Consider the following 20,005-nt stretch of genomic DNA (forward strand, 5'->3'; position numbering starts at 1 on the left):
GTGTATTATATGTATATGTGACACACACACATAATTAATCCACAGTCTTAGGCTAATCACTCATTGTGGCAGAAACAACGAGCTGTTGACTACACTTTAATTAGCTCCTCCAGCCTGTAGAGGCATCACTAGGACCAAGATAGGAACAACATTCTCCATCTCCGCTTGCATCTGGGTATGGTTCTATCCCAAAGAATGTGACCAGAGGTGACCTGAAGAGTTTATGTCTGAAGGATAACGAGTTGATAATTGTAGCTTGCAGCTTCCTCTCTCCTTTCCTTTTTAGGACAAACGTAGAGCCACTTGATGAAGGTGGTGGGTCCCTGAATAACTGAGCAGAAAACTGACCCTCAGACCACCAAAGTCCATACTACACTCCTGAGTGAGTGAGAAATGAACTGTCCATGTGTTGCTCCACTGAGGTTTAAGGTTTATTATTTAGTGTTTAACTAACGCATTTTTTCTTTAAACCTCAGTTGCCTTCTCTGTAAAATAAAGTCTTTGAAAAGGATCCACTGTAAGTTTTTTCCATTGCTTATGTTTTTATCTTAGTTTTTAATTCTCAGAAACACTGCGCACATTTTACCTTTTAAGTTAGTAAGTCTACTTTTTTTCCCACAAAGACAGGTTCTTCAAGTTATGGAGAAGTCATAGCAGACTGTTGCTTCAGTTTAAGATACGCATTCACATATGAGATGAGAAGGGTGAGGACCCAGAGAAACGCCTTTGACAGAGGGGAGTGAGAGCATACTGAAGAACGTTTAGTAATAAAGAATTCAGATGGGAGAAACGGATGGGTTACATCTAACAGATTTGCTCAAAGGAATTCTGGAAAGGCAAATATGTGAAAATGTATAGCAAAGACGTGAAATGCCTTTTGGTCCCTAAATGGATTTCATTTCAAAGACGTGCATATTGCAAATACATGTACCATAACACTTCTCTGTCCACTTCTAGAATTTTCTAAAGCCTGACAGAACATCTGCAGAGAGAGGATGTCATTCCAAGATAATCGACAGCAAGTTACTAAATTAAGATAAAAATGTCCTTAACCTTGAACAGTTTTTAAAGAGATTTTAGAAGAAAGGAGCCCTCCAGGGGGTTGTATAACTATATAATTGTACCCTTTCTAAAAGGCTATTTACAGATACATAATGTTTCCCCTCCATTCTTTAAAGTAAAATATAGGATAAAAAAAAATAGTTTGGGGATAATATTTGTTTGGGACAGCAGGCACTGCTAATCAGTACCACTCTCTCCTTATTCCTTACTATCAGAGCCCTGGTTTAGGAGACCCCATTATCCTTAAGGCTAAGGTGGCCAGTTTAGAATCCGAGCTGATGAGATCTAAGTGCAAGTCTGCTGACCATCTGTGGTAAAAAATTTGCTCTCTGAGTTAGACACTGCCTTTTTTTTCTTACTTAATTTCTTTTTTTTTTCCTTTTCTTTCTTCCTGCCCAAATTGTTGGAACACTATTGGAGATTCTGGGGTCACTTTGAAGCTATGTGGACGTGCTAGAGATGTGGAAGCTGGAAGAGCGAAGCAACCCAGTCCCCTGGTGATGCCCTTCAGCAGCTGGACTAACGCTAGAGGGACTATCTCCAAACTTCCTGCTACCCGTGGAAAGTAAGGTAAATCACTCATTCACTTTCTGTTACCTACTAACTGATCCAGAACTCTAACCTCAGGGTTCTAGAACCCTTCTCAGTATCCCATAGTCATACTCATGTTCCGGACTCCTGATCATCAGACTTGCTTATAGCAGATGTATGGGGAGGGCGGGCTCTTCTGGAAGCCCTCATACTTCCTCCCCGACCCCCACCACACACAAATAATGATCTTTATGTCCACTCATCCTTCTATCTACACTCAGAGGCCAGGGCCCCCAGGAAGGCTTCACTGACAACCCTTTACTCCTCTCTACATGCAGAAAGGGTAGAGGTGTGGGCTCTGGAATCACACTTCCTAGACTTGAATTCTTAATCTGTTACTTACCAGTTTAGGACGTGGGCAAAGTAGTTACCTTCTCTGGACACCCCTGTAAAAGAGGAACACTAAGTAGCACCTATGTACCTTACTGAAAGGATTAAATGAGCAAATGCAGGTAAAGTTCTTATAATTTTTTCTTGGGTCAATCAATTCTAGCTGCTATTGCTACCTTTGACTAATTTAGGGCAGTCCCTTTGCCCTCCTTTGGTTCTCTGGGCCCGTCTCATTCACAACACACACAACCGCATACTGCATTCACAACACACACAACTGCATACTGCAGAGTTTTGAAAGGTGGTTCTCAAAATGTGGTCCCTGGGCCACCAATATCAGCCACACCTGGGAACTGGTTAGAACTCTGGCACTGGAGCCCTGCAATCTGTGTTTTAACAATATTCTCAGGCAAATCTGATGCACACTAAAGGTTGACGACAACTGAGAACATCTGTCTCAGACTCTCCTGGAGGCATTCACCAAAAATACAGATACAGGACTTACACCTGACCAGCTGGAGAAGGGGTCTAGTAATTGCTCTGGTTATCATGCTTGTCATGATTTTTCAGCACATAAATGTTTGAGAATCACTGCCATTTTGAATGTGTGTTTCACTTGTCTGTTTTTCCAGTGGACTTTACTTCCTTGCAAGGAAGGTTTGTGAAGATCTGTTGTTGTTGTTTGCATTATTAGTTTTAGTATGCTAATTCTAGAATCTCTGGCGCATAGTGCAATCTCAGGCAGGAAGTAGTGGCTCATTAAAACAGGTATCCCAAAAGTCTTAGTAGAACTTCAAGATTCATTCCTTCGGGAAGAGGTAAAATTGTCATTAGATGCAGATGATATGATACTATATATAGAAAACCCTAAAGACTCTACATGAAAACTACTACAACTGATAAACGAATTCAGCAAGGTAGCAGAATACAAGATTAACATACAGAAATTGGTTGCATTTCTTTATACCAACAATGAAATATCGGAAAGGGAATGTAAAAAAACAATGCCTTTTAAAATCACAACCCCAAAAATAAAATACTTAGGAATAAACCTCACCAAGAAGGCAAAAGACTTATACGCTGAGAACTGTAAGACATTAATAAAGGAAAGTGAAGATGATTCAAACAAATGGAAAGACATCTCATGTTCTTGGGTTGGAGGAATTAATATTGTTAAAATGCTCATACTACCCAAAGCAACCTACAGATTTAATGCGATCCCTATCAAATTACCCATGACATTTTTCACACAATTACAACAAATAATCCTAAAATTCATACAGAACCATAAAAGACCCAGAATTGCCAAAGCAATCCTGAAGAAAAAGAACAAGGTTGGAGGCATAGCCACCCCAGACTCAGACAGTACTCCAAAGTCACAGTAATCAAAACAGCGTGGTATTGGCACAAAAACAGACATATGGATCAATGGAACAGAATACAGAGCCCAGAAATAAACCCACACACCTCAGTTAATCTTTGACAATTAATCTTTGACAAAGGAGGCAAGAATATATAATGGGAAAGAGACAGTCTCTTCCGCAAGTGGTGTTGGTAACGTTGGACAGCCTTATATAAACCAGTGAAGTTAGAACACATCCTTTCACCATACACGAAAATAAACTCAAAATGTCTTAAAGACTTAAACATAAGACATGACACCATAAAACTTCTAGAAGAGAACACAGGCAAAATATTCTCTGACATAAATCATACCAATGTTTTCTTAGGTCAGTCTCCCAAGACAATAGAAATCAAAATGAAAATAAACAAAGGGGACTGAATCAAACTTACAAGCTTTTGCACAGCAAAGGAAACCATAAACAAAATGAAAAGACAACCTACAGAATGGGAGAAAATATTTGCAAATGATTGCGACCAGCAAGGGCTTAATTTCCAAAATATACAAACAGCTCATACAACTTGATGACAATAAAAGCAACAACCCAATCAAAAAAATAGGCAGAAGACTTAAAGAGACATTTCTCCAAAGAAGAAATACAGATGGCCAATAGGCACATGAAAAGATGCTCAACACTGCCAATTCTTAAAGAAATGCAAATGAAAACTACCATGAGGTACCACCTCACACCAGTCAGAATGGCCATCATTAAAAAGTCTACAAATAACATATGCTGGAGAGGGTGTGGAGAAAAGGGAACCCTCCTACAACACTGTTGGTGGGAATGTAAGTTGGTGCAGCCACTGTGGAAAACAGTATGGAGGTTCCTCAGAAAACTAAAAATAGACCCACCATATGATCCAGCAATCCCACTCCTGGGCATATATCCAGACCAAACTATAATTCAAAAAGACACATTCACCCTGATCTTCACAGCAGCAATATTCACAATAGCCAAGACATGGAAACAACCTAAATGTCCATCAACATATGAATGGATAAAGACGATGTGGTACATATATACAATGAAATACTACTCAGCCATAAAAAAAAGAATGAAATAATGCCATTTGCAGCAGCAACATGGATGCAACTAGAGATTATCATACTAAGCAAAGTAAGTCAGAAAGAGAAAGACAAATACCATGATACCACTTATATGTGGAATCTAAAATATGACACAAATGAACCTATCTATGAAACAGAATCAGAGACATAGAGAATAGACTGGTGGCTGTCAAGGGGGAAGCAGGTGGGAGAGGGATGAACTGGGAGTTTGGGATTAGCAGATGCAAACTGGTATATATAGATTGGCTAAACAACAAGGTCCTACTATATAGCACAGGGAACTATATTCAATATCCTGTGATAAACCATAATGGAAAAGAATATGAAAAAGAATGTATATACATATGTATAACAGAGTCACTTTGCTGTACAGCAGTAATTAACACAACGCTGTAAACCAAGTATACTTCAATAAAAAATAAGTTAATTAAATTTTTAAAAAGATTAATTCCTTCAGAAGAACAAGTACTACACATTCACAAAAAAAGCACCCTTTGAAAGTTTAAATTTTTGAATTTCTTTGCCACTTCCTTAGTTTTGATCATCTTGGACAATATATTTTTAATACTGACTTTTAAAAAGAATTGTGTTTCAGTGTTTGCTATCCTTAGAGAGACAGAAACAGATAAGTACAACTAAATATTTATTTTTCAAAAGTCTCAAAAGTATAAGGGAAATGAAAGTAATTTATCTTCAAATGATTTGGGGGTACGTTTCTAATTTCATACTTCTGATGGGATTCAAGATTAAAACTGTATTAAGACATTTGAGACATGCCGCATTGGTATTAAATGAATGTAATTTTGTGTAAAGTGGTAGAAATATTTTCTTCAGCAAACATACCTGCAGATATAAAATCACAACCATAAATCTACAAAAAAGCAAGCTACTGAATGAAATCTGATTGGTTATTTCCCTGCAGTATGGATCTGCTAATAATTTAATTTACTACTTGCTAACACAAGCCAAAATTTAAATATACATATATATATGTGTGTGTGTGTATATATATATCTCTTCAATTTTAAATCATTCATATATATGAACAAGTATACATACACATATATAACAATTGTTCATATATATATATAAACAATTTAAATTAAAGAAAGTACATCTGGTGGCCTATTTTTTCCCCCCGATTTCTAAAGAACACCATATTCTATTCTAGGCAGTGGAATGTCAATCCACCTTAAGGGTTGTTCAATGAGCATATCTGAGAAACCACTGGTTTAGCCAATGATGTACTTATTCAGGGAGGTCCTAGTGCCACTGTCAAGAGCTTATCCACAGGACAGATAAGAAGGTACTTGTTTGGTTTGTGAAAAGAAGGAGTAGTGAGGAATGGCAGGTAGCTGCAGGCTGATGACACGTGATGTCCATATATATGTAGAACCCACACGCCCATAATTGCACCCATTTTCCATACCCAAATCCAAAGCCTTTATATCATTAATCCCAGGCAAAAATGGTAAGATTCATGTGTGTTACTATCCCACGGCTTCAAGATGCCTATAAACTCATATGAGTATGTCTTAGTTTTATCAGTGGAGGACAAACCAGGCTTCTATCACCAAGCCCCATTCCATAACAGGCAAACCAGTCCAACACTTCTCTGAGTGCTGCAGGAGAGTCTATGGAAGGGGCGCTCACTCCACTGTGATGCCTAAAATGCCTTTGCTCAGAGCAAACATTCAAACCATGCTGAGTGAATGAATGAGTGAACTGGTGTCATAAAACAGGCTTATTTCAGGGAAATTCCATTCAACAGGCTGGCATTCCTTCCTACCCATCTTAACTGTTAAGCTTGCCATCAGACAAAAAATTAATTATAAAACGTTAGAGCTGAGGAAATTTTAGAAACTATCTACTCTCCAGAGGTATACAACTTTAATTTAGTGGTAAAAATCACTAGGAGTGATTTAGGAGTCTATCAGACCTGAGTCCAAATTCCACATCTACCATATTTTTGTGAGCAAATAACCACTTCTGAGGCTCTGTTCCATGTATGCATTATGGGATATCATAATAATACATACATTAATTGTATGACTATCAGGGGATGAAATGACACAATCCATTTGCCATGGTCGGCTAAGTAATTGGCACCAAGTAAGCACTCAAGACATTAGCCAATATTAATAGCGGAGAGATGATAACAAAACTCTGGGACTGATGCCCACCCTAGTGGCCCCAGTGGTCATAATGACTTTCTTCCATTCAGCCTGCTCTCTTCTCACTAAGACTAAGGAAGAGAAGATGAACAAATTAGGAATAACAATTTGAAAATGGTTTTATACTCCCTGAATGAATGGAATTATAATAAAATGATTCATGAGTTCTGCAGAAATATGATGAGACTTTAGATCTTTATGTTAGTTCTCTGCAAAACCAATTTATGGCCCTAAGATGTACCTTCCCACCCAGCCCCATCCTTACCAGGATCAAATATCATTGTAAATGGAAAAGTCAACAACACATAATCAACAAGCTAAGTTACAAGCCAGTGAAGTCTCGGAGGTTTGATAGAGAAAATTCAGATTTATCATTATATGTAAAAATAAGATGATATGAAGAACTCAATCTAAAAAATATTACCTGGAGATCTATAATTCTACAATAGTGCTATAAAAAGTAAAGAGCTAGAAATCTATTTAGATGGTTTTCCTTATAAGAAAGCACTTTCTGTATAACTTTTAATGTACTATTGATGAGAACAATTCAACAAAATTCAAATAAATACCTGCAGATGTCCTACAAGAAGAAAAGAACAGAGTTAGATGTGACGGGATAACTGGACTTCAGGATGAGTAAGACCCTATACTTGACCTCAATAAATTAACATGAAATACAGTGGATGAGTCATGTACAGAATGTCAGAATTCCAAAAGGCCAAGCTAAGTACCAAAAGGAACATGTGGGGACTCTTAAGAAGGAAATAAAATATTGGTTAGTTGATTACGAAAAGGCAGAAGGGAGTAGGTTCCCTTTGGCTGCTCTTTGAAGAGATCACTTCCTTTCCCCTCTAGTCCTGAGGCTAGGGTGGCATGGGCAATAGAGGAATGTGGGGACTGAGAATCATTTCTACTCTCACCAGAGTGGCTGGAAGCAGATTTTCTTACCAGGATGTAGTAGTATGCTAATATTTAAGGGTTCTTGAGGTCAGAGAGAAGGGTTTGAACACTCCGGCTCCATCTCTTGCTGTGGGTCAACTTTCTTACCTTTCCAACACCTCAGCGTCTTTATCTGAAAATTGGGGATGATGATAATGTCTCCCACCTGAGTGTGAGAACTACATGATATAGTGCATACGCAGGGCTAAATTTGGTGCCTGGCAAACAGAAAGTGCTCAGTACGGCAGGCGAGTGTAGTGACAATAAAGGCAAAGATGACGGGGGTAGTGCCGGTGTTGCTTCTGCCCCCAGAACAGGCTCTGACTGGGAGAGAGTTAAAGCACCTTTGGGTTCATGGGGGTTTATATATAAGCAACGGTTGATCAATGGGAGCTGGTTGTCCAAATGATTATGTGCAATCTAAGAAAAAAATGGGCCTCGGATCTGCTCAGCTACTTAATATTAGCAGCGGTAGTAGTCAAAGAAGCTAAATTTTATTACGTGTTTATATGCCAAACAACGTGCTGAACGTTTTAAAAGGATTTACTCACTTATTACAAGGAGGCTATACGCTAGGTCCTGATAATGTTATTCGTCTCTTTCAGATGTTGACTGAGCCTCAGACGGGTTACAAAAGCACCCAAGATCCCGTTGTCAGTACATGACGGAAATGAGTTCAAATCCAGCCTGTCTGACTTGTTCTTAATCACTAAGGTATGAAATTAAGCATGTTGCCCTTTGCCTGATTCTCCTTCTGAGGCCTGAATATTTCACTTAGCTCTCTGTGTGCAGAAGAGAGAAAATTCTCTCTCCTTCACCCAACTTGGCATCAATATCCAGCTCCCCTTCTCAAAATGGGTTGCTTCAACGAGCAGCAATGAATGCCGGGTCGTGGACCAGTCACCTTGATGACTAAGAGTCAGACACTAGGGAAAGAAAATGCTCTGTGACAAACCTACCCCTGTACAGAAACAAGACAGAAATGGGGGGACAGGGCAGAAGATAATGGAATAAGGCATAGGAAAAATAGCACCTGGCATCGTGATAGTAATAATAATAATAGTAGTAGTAGTGGTAATAGTAATAATAATAGACTTTACTATGCTCTAGGCATTGTATTAAGTGCTTGGTGTAAGTGACTTCATTTTAACATTGAAAACAAGTCTATGAGGATGAAATATTATTAACATCATTTTATAGGCAGGAGTATTGAGGTTCAGGTAATCAGGTAAATTGCCCAAGCTCATATGGTTAGCAAGTGGAAAGCAGAGATTTGAACCAGCACCTATACCCCTAACCATTATGCTATAACCATTATGCTGAAGACATAAGAATTCCAATGGTCTTTCCCCATAACCCACTCCTGCACTCCAGACCTCAACAGTCCAAGATCAAGAGAGAGCAAGCTTGGAGTTGCCACTCTTCAGTGAGTGTCAATCATTTCAAAACACTGTGTTTGCTAACATGATGTAGTTCCTGTGATAATCTTCTCAACCAGGTATCAAGAAACAGGAAGCAAAGATTCAAGTAACAGTATGCTCGTACTTACGAGGAAGGTGGGACAGCATAGTTGACACTGGGCTTAACTGTTCTGGAAAACGTGGTCCCAGTAGGCATACACGCTGGTACATTTTCCCCACCTACCAAATACAAAAGAAGTATTTCATTTCCATGTTGCTCTTCCAAGTTCCACCTCATTCGTGCCTGTCATTCATCCTCTGGCCTCTTCCTGTCTCCATTTCTGTACAGAAAGGTGCTGAGTCTCTGCTCTCGGATACGAAAGGGTGTGTTAAGGAGAGGGAGCCATGGTACCTCAGTCTTTTGTTTTTCTTCTTAATTCTATTATGCCAACTCCACTGAACTTAATTAGAGTGAATACAGAATTACACAATTACCCTCTGTTCTATTCTTCGGATGTTATATTTTGATAAAATTTACGACATGCTGCTCTCCCCTTGAACACCAGATGAACACTAGAAATGGATGTGTGTTGACATAAAATCTGTTATAATTACAACTAAAGTATAGCTTACATAATGATAGTGTTAACATAAAATTATAGATGTGTAGAGACAACGTGGTCATGCATTTTTTAGTATAAGTACATGCTTAGACCAATATCTGTTAGCGGAATGAAGATGGAAGAGAATTTTGGTTAAGCCACAAAGGCTGTTTAAGGACTTGCAGATAGCTAAGGGGAACTCAAAGACCAGTAAGATAGTATTTCCCCTGCCATGTTTTCAATTGCAAAGTGAAGGGAAGATGTGAAAGTAAGTACCCCTATGGAAATGACAAGACAAGTACCTTTTTTTCCTTGAATACCGGGGTAAATGCTTAAATTCTAATGTATATCAGTGATGCAAATTTTCAACTGAGTTTGATAAATCATAAAATAATAATTATACATATATGTATATAAAACTGCATGGAACTAGACAGTTCAGAATTACTTCTAATTAAAGAGGTACCCTATGACAACTAACTTAAACCTTACAAAATATGGTTCCAAGTACCCTATCAGAGTGAAAAGTAGGAGACTGAAAGGTTTATTGTAAATGTTTGTAGTCATGGTGTCTTACCTAAAACTACTCTGTCACAAATACTATTAAAATAATTGTGACATTTTATTCACTTTTACTGCAAACAACAAAACAAACTATAGGTATTTTTTCATTTCAGGTAATTATTTTAGCTAACAGTTACTAAATGTTTTGAGAAAGCAGAGTGCTAACTGCATGACTTCATTTTATCTTTAAAATAGCGCTTCCATGTCATTATTCTTAATATCTCCATTGTATTAAAGTGTATCTCTAGTTCAGACCTTTCTTCAGAACTGCAGACTTGTGTATCCAACTGTGTACTCAGCATCTCTGCTTGGACGTCACGAAAACATCTCAAATCTTACACCTCCAAAACTGGTCTTTAATCCACCAAACACGCTCTACCCCAAACTGTTTCCATCTTAGGTGACAGTAACCACACCTTTCCAGTTCCCCAGGCCCTAAATCTCGAATTCACCCTTGACCCCCTCTTCCTTTCCATTCTTGCATTCAATCTACCACAAAGTGCTGTCACAACCTTCCCAATGTGCCACTTCTGAGAACTACCAGCCGCTAGCAGCCTGGTGCAGGCCACCAACATAGACCTCGAGGATCCTGTCGTCGCCTCCCGAGATTCTCCCTGACTCCACTCTCTCCCCACATCCTCAAGACCACAGATAGAGTTATGCTTTTCAAACAAGAGACAGTTCATGCCACACCTCGGCTAAAATCCTGCCCCTGGCTGCCTACATTTAGAGTAAAAGACACAATGCATGTGATGGCCTCCCAGGACTTACCCAATCCATCCCATCACATATCCGACCTCCAGCCCTCCTGCTGTCTCTTCCTCCCCACTGACTAAGTCAGCCAGGGTGGCCTCCTTGATATTCCTCCAAGCTGCCCGGCATATTTCTGCCTTAGAGTTTTGGGACTGGTTATTCTTGCTCCCAGGGAGTGGTCTCCCCATCATACATTCTGACAACGCCCTCACTTCAAGTCTTTGCTCAAATGTCAACTTATAAAATCCACCCTGACTACCCTATCTAAAATCAGAACCTACCTGTACACTCCTCCAGCACTCCCAACCCAAGCCTCTTCAGTGAGCTTCACATCCTTTTCCTTATCCCGTAGTGCCCATCAACCTGTGACAAAGCATAGAATTTATTTATAACATCCGTTTCCACACGAGAGTGTAAGGAGGGAGAAAGCATGCAAGAAGGAGCACGCAGGCAAAGGCTCTTGTCTAATCTATTCATTGATATGTCCAAGCATAGAGAACAGGAAGATGCTTGATAAATAGTCCTGAAAAAGATACAGATGAGGAAACCAGTAGTAAAGCTCAGAAAGTTTAAGAAACTTCCTCAAGGTTCCAGAGCTAGAAGAGGGTCACAGTAGAATTCACACTTGGGGATGTCTAACTTCAAATCTCTTAGCCTCTCTGCTATCTTTTTTTTCTTCTTTGCGGTACGCGGGCCTCTCACTGTTGCAGCTTCTCCCGTTGCGGAGCACAGGCTCCGGACGCGCAGGCTCAGCAGCCATGGCTCACAGGCCCAGCTGCTCCGCAGCATGTGGGATCTTCCCGGATCGGGTCACGAACTCTCAACCACTGCGCCACCAGGGAAGCCCCTCTCTGCTATCTTAAGTCCATGAAATTCAGGATTTGTTTTAATCAGTGCCATGGAAATTCTCACTCCACTGAATAGGATCACTAAAGTGTTCTCTGTCTAGATTTATATATATATTTTCCATTTAAACAAAGGAAACAGAAGAGGGGAATTCATCATGGGTTATTGCGGTAATTTTACAGCAATTTTAGCAATAATGACATTTAAGTAATAGTGATATTTAATGATAGCATAATAATAATAAAACAATAGCTCTTAAATGTATTGAAGATGAATTGCATGCTAAACTCGGTGCTAAAATATTTCCATGTATATTTTGTGCAAAATCCTTATGAATATTCTATCGGATGAGCTTTATGTGTAACTCCACCAGGCATACTTCTCTTATTCCGCTTTCAAAGATAAGGAAATTGATGAGAAGTGTGGTAACCGTTTGATCAAGATGAGACTGGTAATAAGTTGTGAGTATGAATTTAAATTCAGGTCTAACTCCAGAATTTGATTCTCAATCCATACATGAAAATTCTGATAACTCTTTTGATAAGCGTATGTTCTCTCCTGGAAAACATCCCCCATTATGTCTGCCTGTGCTCATACCTTCAGAACACAGTCAAGTTTGAAACATGATAAAAATGTTTAAATAGTGTGCTTTAATAAATGGAAATATCTTCATCTAAACAATAACACAAAAAGGCAGGCTGAGCCCTTTGAAGTGGCTTCGTTGCTATCTTCCATCCAGAACAAGAGAAGGAATCAACAGCTGCAGAGTAAAGAAAGCATGAAACCCAGAGATGGAGGATTCTGTAAATGACCAATTACAAGACTATTAAGCCACACTTTCATAGCAAGAGGCAAAATATTCCGTTAAACTGAAAATTCTTCTACCCCTCACTCCAAGGCCCACACAAACATTAATGTTGCATTTATTAGGATGTATTTCCTGTGCTCTATCAACTTGACTTTCAGCAACTGTATTAATACAGTCCTTTCGCTTTGCACATATATCTGAATGACGGATTCCATTACTGGAGTTTTGTAGAAAGAGTGGAGTGAATGAAGTAAAGTTTGGGAAGAGCCATCATAATCCATAATGATGGGCACTGAATCAGGACAAGAAGAAACCTCTCTTCTCATTTATTTGAATGAAAATTCTACTATATATTTATTGCCTCTGTACAGGGCCATCTGTTGAATAATGGAAAACAAGCATCTTTCATTTGGAGGTAGGATTTGTGTGCTCAAGTTTCGATGGGCCTGCAGAATTAATCTTGTTTTAGAAATGAAATAAAATGTAATTTCTTACTGTAAGTAGATGTGCTTAAGCAACTGGCAACTTTGATGTCTTTAAATCACTGCAGTTTCAGGGTAGGCAAATCTATAATTATTTCAAGCACTTCTTTATTGGTGCAACAATTGAGCAGTGTACATAGTGGTCAACAACCTGGGCATTGTCAGAGGACTCTAAGTTTGAATCTAGACTTTGCCACTCACCAGCTATGTGACTTTCAGCTATGAGAATCACTTTCTTCAGCGTTACAGTGTGGATTATTATATGCCCTTTGCAGAACTACTGTAAGAACTAAATGTATATGGGCACAGTGGCTCATAGTAAGGGCTCAAATTAGTACTGTGGTCACTACTAGTAGTATTGAAAAGAAATTACAACTTCTATTCTCATAAAGTGGGATATGTGTCCCTTTATCATTGTAATTTCATATCATTTTACTTTTGACCTTATAATTTAATAGCTTGATCCAGGAAACATTTAGCAGTAAATATAATTGAAAGAAGGTTACTTGTCAAACATGAAATACTGTAGTATCAAGTGTGCTGGCACAATACTCTGCTCAGATAATTAACCTGTAAAAATATGTTATTGTCTTCTTTTTAATTAAGCACATTGAACATATATATTTACTGTGCCAATTGGCGAAAGGTCCATTAATTAATCAGTCTAACTATATGTTGCATAAATGTCTTCTACACATAATCGTATATGTATTTTATTTGTTGGGAAAATGTGTTTGAGATTGTTCTTTTCTGCCTATTTAAAGTAAAAGAGGGTGAGAAGTAGAGTTAGGCTTAATGTACTTTGTACTCCATTATGCCATGAAAATGCTTCTGTGCCCCGGAGACAACAACAAAAGATCTGCTTTAATGACAAGAATCAAGTATGTTCTAAAGCTTCCAGGTAGGAGGCGTACAGGTTGCAGTTCATATCAGAAGTCTTTGCTCTCTCTCTCAACTGCGTCTAGATGGGAAAGATGTGGTCACAAATGCTTCAAGGTGATATAGTAAATGTTGGAAAAGAGGGGGGTAGGAGGCAGAGTTTTGAATATCTCAAACCTGAGCTAGAAGGATTTTATTTAAAGAAAATAGCGGATATGATTTTTCACTTAAGGAATGCCAGTCAGCAAACCTAACACTAATGTAGGAAATTAGCTCTTTTAGCTATGATGCTTTCAAATGCACATGGCTGAAAACAAATTCAAAATAGTCCAAGGAAATTTAAAAACAAAAACCAAACAACAACAACAACCTCAACAAACAAGTACTAGAAATTCAGGGATGCAGCCATATTCAGATACAGCTGGATCTGGAAATTCCAGAGTATCAGCAGGGTTCCAGCTCTCTCTCCATCGCTCAGCCCTGCTTACCTCTGCAAGACTTTATTTTACAGAAAGTCTCTTCTGGTGCTGGATGGTCACTGGGAGTCCCAGAGTCATATCTCCCCAGCTTAGAAATTCCAGAGAGAAAAGACAATTCTTCCATTTTGCTCTGAGAGAAAAGTCCTGGGGAGGAGTCTGATAGACTTAGCCGAGGTCAGATGCCTACCCATGAGCCAATCACCTGCTTTACTGGAGTTCAGTCCCTGGGCGACTCATCCCCGGGGCCCGTGAGGAGGCAGGATGGCATTATCTGGCAGTTCTCCAAGAAAAGCCTGCTGTTTTTGTAAGATGAAAGGGGAGAGGACATGGATAATGAAACCTGTATCTGCTTCTGTAAAATCCACAGAATCTTACTCCCTGCCCTGTGTCGATGACCATGCAGTAAGCTGACCCAGGAGGTCATTTTTCCCACAACAGTCTTTATATATATGACTAAGGAACACACTGGTAAAAGAATATGGGAGAAAGTCTGAGTATGACAAGTCAGCTAGACTGATATTAACTAAAAAAGCTGTGTAAAAATATCCTTAAAAAGTTGCCCCCAACTCACTCAAAGTCCAAAGTTGGAGCTGGAAATACAATGTCATGGAGTTTGGATAAGAACAGGTTTTCTCCAAGTTGAACTATGACACAGAGATTAGAGACTTCTAGAAACTACACTTTTTCAAAGAAAAAACATCACAGGAGAAAAATGAGGCCTAGAAAAATTAAATGACTTAAGATAACATAGCTAATTAATGGCAGGACTGAGACTAGAGTATATACTTTGTGTAATTGGCTATGGTTTAGTTAGTTAGTTTGTTTGTTTTGTTATCACTTCAAAACGAGACAAACTTAAAGAAAGGAAACACAACCAAAACTCAGTGGTTGGAAAAGAGATGGATGTGAACGCCCACTTGTTTCTTACGTATAAAGTTACCCCTCGCAGTGTTCTGGAGGAGAAAACGCTGGCTCTTCCCAACGTTGGTTACATACACAAAGATTCCAAAGACAAGACAAGTGCTTTGCAAACGAAGTAACTAGAACCAGCTCAGGCTTCCCCGCGCCGGGTCCCACGTTCCACGGTCAGAACCACCAACTGTATCCCCCCGGGTAACAAGGTGATTCAGAAAAGCTGGCGTCTTCAGAGAAGGGAGAAAACTTAGCCGGGAAGAGAGGAGAAAACTTGCTCAGCTTCTTGCTGGGGTCTGAAACGATCCCAACAGAGTCCTTAAACCCCTCAGGTTTCCCCAATCAAGCACCCTCGCCTCCAACCTGGGCCACCCCAGATCTATCAGACGACAGAAGTATGCGGACGCACGAAGAGCTAACCACCCCACGAGAGGAACCTACGCGCGGCCGCACCCACTCACCCGCCGCTCCCCGGGAGACGGGAGACGAGTCCGGGGTCCAAGTCCTGGGCGTGGCACACTCGCCCCTCTCCGGGCCCAGCTCCAGCTCACCTCGGCGCAGCCCGCCTGGGCGCCGCCATCTTGACCACAAAGGGGGCCTCGCGCCGGAGGCCCCTGAGCGGGCGCCCTGAGCGGAGCCGGAGCTCCGGGGAGCCCCAGGTCGGCGCCCTACGTCCCCCGCGCGCTCGCGCAGCGTCCACGCGCGACGAGAATCCCTCACGCAGCCCCCGACCTAGGCTTCCGCGGACCCGGCGCCCCGCGCAGCCCGCACCGCGGCTCAGGCGGCGCCGAGGGCGGCCCGGGCGGAAGAGCGGACGCGGGGCACGCGCTCGGTAACCTGGCAACGCGGAGCAACCCGGCGTCTCTGGCGAACCCCTGCCTTCCACCGCGAGGAAGCACGGACCCCCCCCGCCCCCGCACCCGCTGCCCAGCCCTCGCCGCCCCTCGGTCGCTCCGCCCGCCGCTGCCCGCTGGCTATGGTCTTTTAAATCCATGATACAACGTCTATATGTAACAAATCTGTTAAACCCTAAATGTTTATGATATTCAAGTAATCCAGTATCTGAATTATTCTTGAAGATAAAACATCCAAAGACTTCTTAATTGTATGGGTATACATACATAAAATACACGTGGAGGTAACTTCAAATATAGTATGTGCCTGTCTCTATTCCTTCCCTCTCCGCTCTTTTAAAAAATGCCCCTTTAAAAATTGCCCACTCACCATCTGTTAGGTAAATTTGCTGAAACACAGTAAATGTGGAGACAGAAATTGTTATAGAGACTATTCCAAATGGCACTGACACCTGTATTTATGAAAGAGTTACTATTTTTATTATTATCCTAATTTTAGACAAGAAATTATTGTAATAGCTAACACTTATCTGGAACTTACTATGCCCCAGGTACTGCTTGAATGGTTTACACATGTTAATTTATTTAATCCTCATAATAAACGAAGGATTTATCTCATCCCCAACACATAAAGGGCAGGTATTATTATTCATCACCCCTATTTTTCAAGATGAAGAAATTGAGGTACAGTGTTCTTAAGAGACTTGCCAAGGACATAAAGCTAGGAAGCACAGAGCTCAATTTGAAGTCAGGAACTATCTTCAAGATCTATGTTTCAACCCCTCTGCCACCTAGCTCTTGGGTGCAGAAACAGAGCTCATACCCATGTCTAATCTCAGTAACAACACTTTTAACTATTGTACTCTGTTGTCTGTCTATGTATTAGACAGTAATCCCTATCAGCAGTGTTTCCAGAACTATTCCTCTTGGATGAATCACGTTCTGGGTATGTCCAGTGAACAACTGAACATAAAATGTTTAAATTATTGGAAAGTTCTCTCTGGGGAATGTCTTACGAGACCATCTACCATACTTAATTCCACTAATCGAATTAAATGGAATTTTAGACCATCTATCATTTTTTAATATTCACATCTCATTTAATATTCAAACAATATTCCTTAGGGTAATTACTCATATTCTTTGCATATCTTGATTCTTTGTGATGTGGGCCCATTTCTCATGATCGTATCTGCTTTGAAATTATTTAACGTAAGTTGATACTAGTATCTTCCCCATGCAAGTTATTTATCTTACAATGATTAAAAAAATTTTTTATCATTGTGTTGTGAATTCACAGCATTTTAAAAATTATTTTATTTATTTTTGACTGTGTTGGGTCTTCGATGCTGTGTGCAGGCTTTCTCTAGTTACGGCAAGCAGGGGCTACTCTCCATTGCAGTGTGCTGGCTTCTCACTGCGGTGGCTTCTTCCGTTGTGGAGCACGGGCTCTACGCGTGCAGGCTTCAGTAGTTGTGGCTCACGGGCTCTAGAGCACAGGCTCAGTAGTTGTGGCGCACGGGCTTAGTTGCTCCAGGGCATGTGGGATCTTCCTGGACCAGGGATGGAACCCGTGTCCCCTGCATTGGCAGGTGGATTCTTAACCACTGCACCACCAGGGAAGTCCCTATCCTATAATGATTTTGATTCTTCAGTTCCTCAACCCTCCACCCCATTAAAATAAAATCAGAAGTGGGATCAAGTCTCATTTCTGTGGGGAGAAGGTAGCAGGTAAGCTCTTGTAGACATTCATTCAGTCAATCAATCTCAGTTGAGGACTCCTGCTTCTAGCCATTATGGAGTAATTGGCCCCAGAATTTTCCTCTCAAAGCTAATCATTAGAAAATTAGAATAACTTAAACAACCCTTTTAAGACACTGGGCAGCTAAGAGCTCAGGACTGTGTTCCCCAAAGGAGGGGGAACAAATGAGGCAAGCCCTATGAATGTTCCTGCCTGGTGCCACTTTTCAGACCCAAGCTGAGCATGGTCAATGGGCTAATTTGAGAAAACAGAGATCAGAGTTCAGAGAGACTCAGGAAGCTGCAACTTGCAGGCAAGAGTACAAGATAGACAGGAGGTACACAGAGAAAGAGGGCTAGAAATATGTATGGTAGTCCCTTGAATTTTGGCTCAACACTAAACTGGGAAAACATAGGATGAGGATATGGGACCCTAGGAAAATAACAACTATTAGGGAACTGTAACAGAGCTCACGCAGCACTGGGAGACACTGAAGTGCTAACCCTCTGGAGGGGAGAAATCTTTCTGAAGACTCGGACAAATTAGTAGAGACCCAGAAAGACTTTAATAGCAGGGCTAAATACCCACTGGAAAAAGTCTTAAAAACCAACCTGGAAAGGCTCTAGCTGACCTGCAAGTAACCTAACATCTGCTAAAACAAGATTCAATGCTTTTTAAAGGAAGACAGTGAAATGAAGACACAACCACATTATTTTTACACTGTACAGAATCCAATAAAAATTATAAGGCATGTGAAAAGGCAGGAGGAAAAACTAGTCAATAAAAACAGATCTAGAAATGACAGATTTTAGAATCAGCACAAATACAAAAAAAAACAGTGTGACAGAATTCTAAAATAGCCCCCATAATTATATAGTGAATGGGATTTTGCAGGTGTAGTTGAGGTTATTAATCGGTTGGCTTTGAGAGAGATTCTCCAGGTGAGCCTAACCTAATCACGTAAGTCCTTAAAATAAGACTTTTCTTTGGCTGGTCACAAAAGAGTATGTCAGAGAGATCCTAAGTGTGAGAAGGATTCAACATGAAGGAGGTTCTCTATTGCTGAGAGGGAAGGAGCCATCTGGAAGGGTCTGAGAGTGGCCCTAGCAGCTGTCTGGCCCCTGGATAACGGCAAGAGAAGACAAGGACGTCGTCCCTACAGTTGTAAGTAACTGAATTCTACTGACAAGCTAAATAACCTTGGACACGGATTTTTCCCAGAGCTTCCAGATAACAGCTCAGCCTGGCTGACACTCTGACTTCAGTTCTGTAAAAGAGCCTCAGGAGAGATCCCAGCCAAGCCGCCCGTATCTAGAGTACCTAAAGATCTGTGAGATAAATGAGTATTGTTTTAAGTCACTAAATGTGTGGTAGTTGTGTCACAGCAATAGGAAATAAATATAAACAGCTAGTGTAAATATGTTCAAGAATTTGAGGGCAACATGAACCCAATGAGGAGAGAAGTGAAAAATATAAAAATAAATGGAATGTGTAGGGCTGAAAAATACATTGTTTGAAATTCACTGCATCTGTGTAACAGCAGTTGCACACTGCAGAAGACAAACTTGAACATTGTTCAAGATAGACCATATATTGTTCCATAAACAAGTTTCAGTACACTTAAAATTATTGAACTCATTCTGATAACAACGGTATTAACTTGAAAATCAATAACAAAATATCTAGAAAATCCCCTAATATTTGATATTTAAACACACTTAACTCACAATTTTTTAAAAAATCCAGGTAGGGGCTTCCCTGGCGGCGCGGTGGTTGAGAGTCCACCTGCCAATGCAGGGGACACGGGTTCGTGCCCCGGTCCAGGAAGATCCCACATGCCACGGAGTGGCTAGACCCATGAGCCATGGCCCCTGAGCCTGCGCGTCCGGAGCCTGTGCTCCGCAACGGGAGAGGCCACAACAGTGAGAGGCCCGTGTACCGCAAAAAAAAAAAAAAAAAAATCCAGATAAATTAGAATATATCTTTAATGACTGATAACAATAACAGCCTGTCAAAATCTGTTGACTCTATCTAAAGCAGTTCTTAGGGAGAGATTTATAGCTTAAAGCCATATAGTAGAAAAGAAAATATACATTTAATTCAATCATCTAAACTTCGC

The 20,005-nt window shown here is 40.4% G+C and overlaps 1 protein-coding gene across 10 annotated transcripts in view; it reads right to left on the reverse strand.

Annotated features, from left to right (window-relative positions):
* LOC149749789 (2'-5'-oligoadenylate synthase-like protein 2) overlaps positions 1-16,097 on the reverse strand; it is a 69,028-nt gene extending 52,931 nt beyond the window's left edge. For 2 of the 10 annotated variants that reach the window (XM_089908515.1, XM_089908516.1), the window contains exons 1-2: positions 11,167-16,079; positions 9,116-9,206 (exon numbers count right to left, since the gene is read on the reverse strand). The gene's annotated coding sequence lies outside the window, so the exon portion shown is untranslated. Of the gene's footprint in view, positions 1-1,996; positions 9,331-11,166 lie in introns of all 10 variants that reach the window. The other 8 variants (XR_016392499.1, XR_016392496.1, XR_016392497.1 and 5 more) reach the window with 8 other exon arrangements.
* Positions 16,098-20,005: the final 3,908 nt, after the last annotated feature.

Source organism: Delphinapterus leucas, chromosome 3 (assembly GCF_059928025.1).
Source record: "Delphinapterus leucas isolate spDelLeu-1000000601 "Yukka" chromosome 3, BTC_Dleu_Yukka2, whole genome shotgun sequence".
NCBI classification, from domain to species: Eukaryota; Metazoa; Chordata; class Mammalia; order Artiodactyla; family Monodontidae; genus Delphinapterus; species Delphinapterus leucas.